Here is a 12,024-nt window from a genome sequence, read left to right on the forward strand (position 1 = left end):
AAACTATTGTTATTTATACACTGTCTGAAGCTGTGTATAAACTGTTGTTATTCATACACTGTGTGAAACTGTGTATAAACTGTTGTTATTCATACACTGTGTGAAGCTGTATATAAACTGTTGTTATTCATACACTGTCTGAAGCTGTGTATAAACTGTTGTTAGTCATACACTGTCTGAAGCTGTATATAAACTGTTGTTATTCATACACTGTCTGAAGCTGTATATAAACTGTTGTTATTCATACACTGTCTGAAGTTGTATATAAACTGTTGTTATTCATACACTGTCTGAAGCTGTGTATAAACTGTTGTTATTCATACACTGTCTGAAGCTGTGTATAAACTGTTGTTAGTCATGCACTGTCTGAAGCTGTGTATAAACTGTTGTTATTCATACACTGTCTGAAGCTGTGTATAAACTGTTGTTATTCATACACTGTGTGAAACTGTGTATAAACTGTTGTTATTCATACACTGTGTGAAGCTGTATATAAACTGTTGTTATTCATACACTGTCTGAAGCTGTGTATAAACTGTTGTTAGTCATACACTGTCTGAAGCTGTATATAAACTGTTGTTATTCATACACTGTCTGAAGCTGTATATAAACTGTTGTTATTCATACACTGTCTGAAGTTGTATATAAACTGTTGTTATTCATACACTGTCTGAAGCTGTGTATAAACTGTTGTTATTCATACACTGTCTGTTGCTGTATATAAACTGTTGTTAGTCATGCACTGTCCGTTGCTGTATATAAACTGTTTTTAGTCATGCACTCTCTAATCCTGTAAATAAATTATTATTAGTTATACATTGTGTGAAGCTGTAAATAAATTGTTGTTTGTTATACACACTGTTGGAAGCTGTAAAAGTTTTAACAATATTAAATTTGACATATATCTCTTATTAGTTTTTAGGAATGGCTCAGATATTATTTTTTATTTTTTTATATAGTATCTGGTAATTGCTGATTGTAAAATTTAATTAAGAGTTGTGTATACTTTTGTTGACAACACGTGCTATACATAATTATCCAGCCTCTAGTCATATTTCTCTTACATATATATTGGATTTGTATTGTTTTTTTTATAGGAAATGACTTATGTTTTTGTCCTTCAAGCTGCTCTTAAAGTTACAGCGACATCTGAAAAATGCGAGATAATATGAAATATGAAAAAACCCGTCTTCGTTAGATCGATCAGGAAGAAACAAAAGTGGGCGTGGTGATGTGGGAGAAACCCTGTATGTGAGGGCTATGAGTCATTCGAAAGCTCGCTTGTTTGTCAGAAACAAACCAAACATTGTTTATACGTTTTACAGAGAAACTTGTAGCGTAACCTTTCTTTGTTTTTTGTCAGACACAAACCAAACATTGTTTATACGTTTTACAGAGAAACTTGTAGCGTAACCTTTCTTTGTTTTTGTCAGACACAAACCAAACATTGTTTATACGTTTTACAGAGAAACTTGTAGCGTTACCTTTCTTTGTTTTTGTCAGAAACAAACCAAACATTGTTTATACGTTTTACAGAGAAACTTATAGCGTAACCTTTCTTTGTTTTTGTTAGACACAAACCAAACATTGTTTATACGTTTTACAGAGAAACTTGTATCGTAACCTTTCTTTGTTTTTGTTAGACACAAACCAAACATTGTTTATACGTTTTACAGAGAAACGTGTAGCGTAACCTTTCTTTGTTTTTGTCAGACACAAACCAAACATTGTTTATACTTTCCTATAATTTCCTGGGTACTTGACCAGATGGTCAGGGCGCTCGACTCGCAATCTGAGGGTCGCGGGTTCGAATCCCCGTCGTAACAGACTTGCTTGCCCTTTCAGCCGTAGAGGCGTTATAAAGTTATGGTTAATCCCCCTGTTCATTGGTAAAACATTAGTCCAAGAGTTGGCGGTGGGTGGTGATGACTAGCTACCTTCCTTCTAGTCTTACACTGCTAAATTAGGAACGGCTAGTACTGAAAGATCTCGTGTAACTGTACATGAAATTTAAAAACGAACAAACAATATAATTTTTAGAACATCTGCAACCTATCCTTGTAGCCTAGGTTATAAGCTTCGATGGACACTTATAACATTTTTACAATAAAGCTAGACGTCGCGAGCTTACAATATTAAACAAACGCCACGTTTCATGTACGTCAAGGCATAGGCGTGGTTTAATGGTTAGGATCACATACCATGAACCTGATAATTTACCGTTCTTTTAATAAAGTGTGATATAAAGATGACTATTTGGTCAAACATTTGTAGCTTAAGAATTGGCGTTGGGTGCTGTTAACTAGTTTCCCTTTAGTTCATTAGTTTAAAATAAGGGACAACTATGCATGCATAGTGAACTTTGCGCGAGAATTCTAACGAAACACCAAATTGACGTGTGTTAGTTTACATAAGCAAATAAGCTAAACAACATGATGTTTGTAGGTATCGAAGCCTAACTTTTTAGCGTTATAAGTTCGAAGAGTTTATGCTGAGCCACTGATAGGTTCTGTTCTTGGAAGCAGTTTTACAACATAACTCTTTATTTCGGTTGCTACAGCTGTCTTATTGATTATCAAAATTCACTAAAACCCACTTTTAAGGGTAATTAGGCCTAATTTAAAGTTCATAAAAGTTGTTTTAGAAACAGATTTTCTATAATTCAGTTACGCAGACTTCAAAAATAATATATATATCTCTTTTCTATCTTTTAACGAAAATCTGGAAGAACAACTCTCAGTTCAAATTATTATCTTGCTCACGACATTGAATATTTATTATTATGTTTGGGTTGTATAACGATCGATAAGACTCACGTCGTGACTGGTCTAGAGAAATCTATAGTCAGTGGTTGTCAACATTTTAAGCATTGCAAAATTTGACCTCATTTCAATGAAAATGATTCACTTCTGTAAAAGTAAATATGTGAAAAATCTTTGTGCGATGGAGAAAAGTGGATATCATGTTCGGATTCAGAGATAATAAAGCAATCGCAGGCCTGTGTTACTTACTAAAGTTATATCCCATTTCTTCTTCAGGGCCCGGCATGGCCAAGCGTGTTAAAGCGTTCGACTCGGTCACGGGTTCGAATTCCGATCGCACCAAACATGCTCGCCATTTCAGCCGTAAGGGCGTTATAATGTGACAGTCAATCCCACTATTCGTTGATAAAAGAATAGCCCAAACGTTGGCGGTGGGTGGTGACGACTAGCTGCCTTCCCTCTAGTCTTACACTGCTAAATTAGGGACGGCTAGCGCAGATAGCTTTGCGCGAAATTCAAAACAAACAATTTTTTCTTCAACAGTAATTTTATTAAGAGTATTTGTTAAAATGTTTAATGTAAATTTTATTTATTTATTATATACAGTAAACTATATTGCATTGTTACTTTGGTATATGGAATAAATTTAGCAATTATCCTAGTTAGCCGACACTTGTGTGATATTACTGGGATTATGGCCGAAAATGTAGTTAACAGAAAAATTATTTAACTGAAAATATCGATACATTTAAATAATGATAAATTTCTGACTTAAAACACAACATAATTTTAGTTATACTAATATGTTAAAATAGATATATTATCAGTCGATTAGTGTTTAGTTCTGATCGCTGTACGTAGCTTGTTTTTGATTAGAAGTTATTGATACAACTATATTTAATTCTAGGCTTAACACATGAAACAACCACTGAACAAGTCTATGGTAACTTAGGAAATTCAGTAACAAACTTGCCTAATTTGTTACCACTTACAAGTTGGGACACAGAAAACAGTGTACTGCTTCTGTAACTGTACAGAGTTGGTTTGACTCATTCAAAATTCATCCATTAAGAAAAGGGCCCGTGACGTATTTAGTTGTGTTCTATAACCTCTTAAAAGTGAGCTATTTCACAATAATGGAAAAGTATACTCTACTGTTGTTTGTTGCCCAAACAATACCAAGTGACTAATAACAGTGCCACTTGTTGCCAAGTTCGTCTAAACAATGTATCGTTTGTGCTAATCTCACACAAACCTATGCACATAAATAATGAAATTATTAAAACAAACACTTTTGTACTTTGGTGTGTGTGTTTCTAAGGTTTTTTAATACCTTCTTGAAGTTAAGGCAGGCGCGAAGATCACTTGACTTTTAAGATGTTTTAATATGTAACGTGCGATCTATAACAAAACTACGTCTTGTAAAGGATTTTTACATTTACAACAGATGTAGCTACGAAACACAAGTGAAACTTCTACTTGTATGGATGCAACTGTAAAAACCGTGGGCACACAATGAGATATATAAACTGTGCCAGGAATCGAAACACAAATTTAAGCACTCTAAGCGCTCAGACTTAACGTCGAGCAACTGGGAGGTATTGTATATCACACAGTTTTTTATATTATATAGTTAATGGTGTCTTAGGTTGAACTTCCTGGTTGTAGGTATATGTCTGGTTTGATCTTTATTTCAACCAGGTCCTCATGTCTACCACGTCCTTTATCTCTTTCAGCATCCCATTTCTCTACATGGTTGATGTATATCACCACTTCTGCTGTCTTGTTCTTGTAAAACATAAGTAAATGTATTTCACCACTTCTACTGTCTTGTTCTCGTAAAACATAAGTAAATGTATTTCACAACTTCTACTGTTTGTTCTTGTAAAACATAAGTAAATGTATGTCACCACTTTTACTGTCTTGTTCTTGTAAAACATAAGTAAATGTATGTCACCACTTTTACTGTCTTGTTCTTGTAAAACATAAGTAAATGTATTTCACCACTTCTAGTGTTTTGTTCTGCGTAAAACATAAGTAAATGTATTTCAGCACTTCTACTGTCTTGTTCTCGTAAAACATAAGTAAATGTATGTCACCACTTCTACTGTCTTGTTCTACGTAAAACATAAGTAAATGTATTTCACCACTTCTACTCTCTTGTTCTTCTAAAACATAAGTAAATGTATGTCACCACTTCTACTGTCTTGTTCTTGTAAAACATAAGTAAATGTATGTCACCACTTCTACTGTCTTGTTCTTGTAAAACATAAGTAAATGTATGTCACCACTTCTACTGTCTTGTTCTTGTAAAACATAAGTAAATGTATGTCACCACTTCTACTGTCTTGTTCTTGTAAAACATAAGTAAATGCATTTCACCACTTCTACTGTCTTGTTCTTGTAAAACATAAGTAAATGTATGTCACCACTTCTGCTGTCTTGTTTTTGTAAAACATAAGTAAATGTATTTCACCACTTCTACTGTCTTGTTCTTGTAAAACATAAGTAAATGTATTTCACCACTTCTACTGTCTTGTTCTTGTAAAACATAAGTAAATGTATTTCACCACTTCTAGTGTCTTGTTCTTGTAAAACATAAGTAAATGTATGTCAGCACTTCTACTGTCTTGTTCTTGCAAAACATAAGTAAATGTATTTCACCACTTTCACCTCTGAACTTTTGGCCTTATCATTATACGTTAGGCTTATTTCTTTTAACTCTTCTAACCTCCGACCTCTTAACCTTATTTTATCTGAACTTCTTATTTCATCTCCTTTATCTTCTGTTTCTCTGAAGTCTTTCTGAATCTTCTGTCTACGAGAATGTTGGAACATCCTACCTTTATATAAGTCTAGAATGGTTTGTTTACCTAGAACATCCTACGCCTACATAATCCTAGAATGGTTTGTTTATCTAGTACATCCTACGTCGACATAATCCTAGAATGGTTTGTTTACCTGGTACACCCTACGTCCATATAATCCTAGAATGGTTTGTTTACCTGGAACATCCTACGCCTACATAATCCTAGAATGGTTTGTTTACCTGGAACATCCTACGCCTACATAATCCTAGAATGGTTTGTTTACCTGGGACATCCTACGTCCACATAATCCGAGAATGGTTTGTTTACCTGGAACATCCTACGCCTGCATAATCCTAGAATGGTTTGTTATGTTTAGATATGTACAATGTCTTAACACATTATTTTGACTCTTAAAGTAATTAGGGTAAACTAGATTTTCAGCCACACTATCAAACATTGAAAAGTTACGTTTCTCACCTGCTTCTGAAAACTTACTTACCCTTTCACAATAAAAGAGTTTCTAAGTCGATTCCCAAGTGTGAGTTTTTTTTTTCTCAGGACTAAAACATCTTGTGGCGTGATGTCGTTTGTTTCTGGTTCTGGCTCTGCCTCAGATTTCTTGTTTCCAGAATCTGTCCCATTGTCCTCAGCAGTTTAAAGCCACAAACAGACTTCTTTCCATGCTGCAAGTCGAATGTTTATTACCGTCGTTCTTGTTGATCTTGGGGAGCAAGCAATGAGGATTCACGCTACTTGGTTTCAAACGAGTTATGACGTCACATCCTTCCAACGAGCTAAGTGACAGCAAAATATAATTACCTTTAACAATGAAGTCACGATACAAAAGAACCGAGAGCATAATTTGGTGTTCTATGTCAATAAATGTATTAACCAGAGTGCCACTTGTGGAAACAAGATGGGAGTATTAACAAAGGGCCATACAACGAGATTGGAATATTAACAAAAGGCATTGCAAAAAGATGGGAGTATTAACAAAGGGTCTTCCAACAAGATGGGAGTATTAACAAATGACTTCAAATAAGATGGGAGTATTAACAAAGGGTCTTTCAACAAGATGGGAGTATTAACAAAGGGACTTCCAACAAGATGGAAGTATTAACAAAGGGTCTTGCAACAAGATGGGAGTATTAACAAAAAGTCTTCGAACAAGATGGGGGTATTAACAAAGGGTGTCCCAACAAGATAGGAGTATTAACAAGAGCCTTGCAACAAGATGGGAGTATTAACAAAGGGCCTTGCAACAAGATGGGAGTATTAACAAAGGGTCTTCCAACAAGATGGGAGTATTAACAAGGGCCTTGCAACAAGATGGGAATATTAACAAAAGGCATTGCAAAAAGATGGGAGTATTAACAAAGGGTCTTCCAACAATATGAGAGTATTAACAAAGGGACTTCAAACAAGATGGGAGTATTAACAAAGGGTCTTCCAACAAGATGGGAGTATTAACAAAGGGACTTCCAACAAGCTGGAAGTATTAACAAAGGGTCTTGCAACAAGATGGGAGTATTAACAAAGGGCCTTGCAACAAGATGGGAGTATTAACAAAGGGCCGTACAACGAGATGGGAATATTAACAAAAGGCATTGCAACAAGATGGGAGTATTAATAAAGGGCCTTGCAACAAGATGGAAGTAATAACAAAGGGTCTTCCAACAAGATGGGAGTATTAACATTGGCCTTGCAACAAGATGGGAGTATTAACAAAGGGCCTTGCAACAAGATAGGAGTAATAACAAAGGGTCTTCCAACAAGATGAGAATATTAACAAGAGCTTTGCAACAAGATGGGAGTATTAACAAAGGGTTTTGCAACAAGATGGTAGTATTAACAAAGGGTCTTCCAACAAAATGGGAGTATTAATAAAGGGCCTAGCAACAAGATGGGAGTATTAACAAAGGGTCTTCCAACAAGATGGGAGTATTAACAAAGGGCCTTGCAACAAGATGGAAGTAATAACAAAGGGACTTCAAACAAGATGGGAGTATTAACAAAGGGTCTTCCAACAAGATGGGAGTATTAACAAAGGGACTTCCAACAAGCTGGAAGTATTAACAAAGGGTCTTGCAACAAGATGGGAGTATTAACAAAGGGCCTTGCAACAAGATGGGAGTATTAACAAAGGGCCGTACAACGAGATGGGAATATTAACAAAAGGCATTGCAACAAGATGGGAGTATTAATAAAGGGCCTTGCAACAAGATGGAAGTAATAACAAAGGGTCTTCCAACAAGATGGGAGTATTAACATTGGCCTTGCAACAAGATGGGAGTATTAACAAAGGGCCTTGCAACAAGATAGGAGTAATAACAAAGGGTCTTCCAACAAGATGAGAATATTAACAACAGCTTTGCAACAAGATGGGAGTATTAACAAAGGGTTTTGCAACAAGATGGTAGTATTAACAAAGGGTCTTCCAACAAAATGGGAGTATTAATAAAGGGCCTAGCAACAAGATGGGAGTATTAACAAAGGGTCTTCCAACAAGATGGGAGTATTAACAAAGGGCCTTGCAACAAGATGGAAGTAATAACAAAGGGTCTTCCAACAAGATGGGAGTATTAACAAGGGCCTTGCAACAATATGGGAGTATTAACAAAGGGTTTTGCAACAAGATGGGAGTATTAACAAAGGGTCTTCCAACAAGATGAGAGTATTAATAAGGGCCTTGCAACATTATGGGAGTATTAACAAAGAGCCTTGCAATAAGATGGGAGTATTAACAAAGGGTCTTCCAACAACATAGGAGTATTAACAAGAGCATTGCAATAAGATGGGAGTATTAACAAAGGGCCTTGCAACAAGATGGGAGTATTAACAAAGGGTTTTGCAACAAGATGAGAGTATTAACAAAGGGTCTTCCAACAAGATGGGATTATTAACAAGGGCCTTGCAACAAGATGGGAGTATTAATAAAGGGCCTTGCAAAAAGATGGCAGTATTAACAAAGGGTCTTGCAACAAGATGGGAGTATTAACAAAGGGCCTTGCAACAAGATGGGAGTATTAACAAAGGGCCTTGCAACAAGATGGGAGTGTTAACAAAGGGCATTGCGTCTTCTTGTTTAACTTAAATCACATCTCATTAAGTCATTTTAAGGTCCAGAAACCGACGCTAGAAAACACTTGTTACAACTAACTACAAATAAATTAATAGTTAAGCATTGATGCTAATTTAAAAATATATATAAGAGATAAAATAAATAATTATGACAATGTGTAATAGTACCATGAAGATTGTGGCAATCAAGAAACGTTCTGAAGACTGTTACAGTAACCTAAATATTGTGACAATTAACAAACGTTCTGAAGACTGTTACAGTAACCTAAATGTTGTGACAATTAACAAGCGTTCTGAAAACTTTTACAGTACCCTGAATATTGTGATAATCAACAAACGTTCTGAAGAATGTTACAGTACCCTGAATATTGTGACAATTAACAAACGTTCTGAAGACTGTTACAGTACCCTGAATATTGTGACAATCAACAAACGTTCTTAAGACTGTTTCAGTAACCTGAATATTGTGACAATTAACAAACGTTCTGAAGACTGTTACAGTAACCTGAATATTGTGACAATCAACAAAAGTTCTGAAGACTGTTACAATAACCTGAATATTGTGAAAATTAACAAACGTTCTGAAGACTGTTACAGTACCCTGAATATTGTGACAATTAACAAACGTTCTGAAAACTGTTACAGTAACCTGAATATTGTGACAATCAACAAACGTTCTGAAGACTGTTACAGTACCCTGAATATTGTGACAATTAACAAACGTTCTGAAGACTGTTACAGTACCCTGAATATTGTGACAATTAACAAACGTTCTGAAGACTGTTACAGTACCCTGAATATTGTGACAATCAACAAACGTTCTGAATACTGTTACAGTACCCTGAATATTGTGACAATTAACAAACGTTCTGAAGAAAGTGATAACCATGAAGCAGTCTCAGAATACCGACAGTTGATAACGTCACAAAAATTGAGATAGATTATCAGAAGAGGGTTTGAATACCAGATAAAAATTACAAAAGTGATATTGTGGCATTATTTCTATTCTTGACAGCTTTACTTTCTGAGAGCTTGAATAATACTTCGTCCTATTTGAACAACAAATGAAAACTTTGATTAATAATCTTGTAATTTAGAAAATGTTTGAGACAAAAATTAATAAATCACTAATGTGGACAGTATTATTTTCAATATAATGATTAACAAGCTGCTAGTTTGGATAATACATGTGGAAATTATTAAAACGATTAAAGATAAATATGAAGAAACTGGTCATGACGTATCACGAATGATTGGTTAACTGTTTATTAACTATTATTGAGGCTAAAAGGGTTAGTATTGCATTGCTCCTATAATTTAATTCTATTTTATATGCTTTATTGAAAAAAAACATGTTAAAATATATGATAATAAGTGTGTTTACTGTGAATATAAAGAATAAAAGTTGTTGATTTTGATGCTACATAAATTCATGTGAATTATTACAACAGTAAGGAAGGTTGATGTAAGCAGTGCCATCTACCGGAAAAATATAGTTCTATATCTTACTCTATTTTAAATGTGTCAAGCGTCGTCAAAGTCATGTACAACGAGGTAGAAAATATGTAAAAAATCCATCCACCATTTAAATTCAATATCTCGCCGAGACTTCCTTGTTGTCTTCTACTCTATGAAGGTTTTAGTTTGGAATCAAATATACACATATATACACTTCTTCGTGGAACAAGAACCGTGTCACGTATACAGATGTGGTTTCTGTAGAAGTGTTTTCCATGTACAAAATAATACTTTGAGCCTCTAGATGTACGACGTTGAGACACGAGAAAAGCGCCAATGAAATAAAAATAAATTTTGAGAAATTATTTATTTCTTGTAAGGAAGTCATAGAACAAAACTATTGAAACTAACAACTACTATCTTTATAAAGACGTTTTGAATGGTACTATGTGTGTATAATGACACTTTATATAACATGGACAATGTTCAACATCAATTAATGTACGTGTACTCTTTTAACTTATGGTGGCGTAGTGTTACACAGTTAAATTGTGTGTTTTGTCCGTACAATTCCCAATGACAGTGGATAAAAGTGCTTTGTTTGTTTGTTTGTTTTGAATTTCGCACAAAGCTACTAGAGAGAGCTATCTGTGCTAGTCGTCCCTAATTTAGTAGTGTAAGACTAGAGAGAACGTAGTTAGTCATCACCACCCACCGCCAACTCTTGGGCTACTCTTTTACCAACGAATAGTGAGATTGACCGTCACATTATAACGCCCTCACGGCTAAAAAACGAGCATGATTTGGTGCGACCACGATTCGAACCCATGACCCTCGAATTACGAGTCGAACGCCTTAACACGCTTGGCTATGCTGGGCCTGTGTGTGTTTGGTTTTGAGAATTTGCTAGCATTATTTACACAGAAGACATTCACAAATTTTCGTCTTCTCCATAAGAAATGTGACACGATGGTGTAATTTCGTTTGATTTAACTTCCCCTATAAAGAACCTATCTGTACAGTGGATTTTTACTCGCTTCACAATTTCCTTAACAAAGTCTAACTTTATTTCTCGCTTACATTCTATATTCATTCCCTGATAAACAGTCTATTTTGTTTATATTTAAAATGGAAGCCCACTTACTTTGTTCACCAACTGTTCTATGCTCCAGGGCTGTTCCGAACTGTTTCCAACCATGGTACAACACAGGAAGTTCCTTCTTTACGTCTGTACAGTCCTACAGTATAGACAGATCTTATTTCTAGCGAGATCAAAACTTCGCTCATCGACTCTCTTTAGCTCTCACGATAGTCACTAACCACAAACTAGTCAACGGCGCTCACGTGACATAAACTTAGAACACAATGAAGGAATTATATCTGGAGCACAAAGCTAGTTATTGCCTCTATCCACAAGGTGGCGCTTCTGGTCTTGAATACACTCTCTACACATATACAGAAATTCGAGGCGTGCACTAAGTATTAAAACGAGCATTTTGACTGCAGGTGTCTCACTAAAATACACGTACATATAACTGTAGACAAACGAATAAAAACACTATGTGACCAGCACATGTTTTCATGTCCATGTAATATTAATATATTTTCTAGCGGTTACAATATAACACATCTTTATTCGGTACACCACGTGATCCATTAGAAATCTAGGAACAGAAAATATTAAGAGGTCTAAAAGAAAAACAGCTAGAAATGTGTATATTCCTGTTTTACAGATCAGAACATATGTTATATATGGCACATGCATTTGAAAACAAAAATATGATCGCACGACAAATCAAACACAAACAACTGTTTGTACTTGTTATCTCTCAAGTTAACCAACTAGTCACGGGTTAACTGTAAGGGAAAGTAAAACCACAAACGAGATTCACGAGAGATGTTTACGTGAAGCA

The 12,024-nt window shown here is 35.2% G+C and overlaps 1 long non-coding RNA gene across 1 annotated transcript; it reads right to left on the reverse strand.

The window, feature by feature from the left end:
- Nucleotides 1-5,822: 5,822 nt before the first annotated feature.
- LOC143253254 (uncharacterized) lies at nucleotides 5,823-11,698 on the reverse strand. Its single transcript, XR_013029474.1, has 3 exons — nucleotides 11,256-11,698; nucleotides 6,072-6,366; nucleotides 5,823-5,925 (listed from the first exon to the last, which is right to left on the reverse strand). It is a non-coding gene; the product is annotated as an uncharacterized LOC143253254 (long non-coding RNA).
- Nucleotides 11,699-12,024: the final 326 nt, after the last annotated feature.

This window comes from Tachypleus tridentatus, chromosome 1, assembly GCF_004210375.1.
Source record: "Tachypleus tridentatus isolate NWPU-2018 chromosome 1, ASM421037v1, whole genome shotgun sequence".
Taxonomy (NCBI): domain Eukaryota; kingdom Metazoa; phylum Arthropoda; class Merostomata; order Xiphosura; family Limulidae; genus Tachypleus; species Tachypleus tridentatus.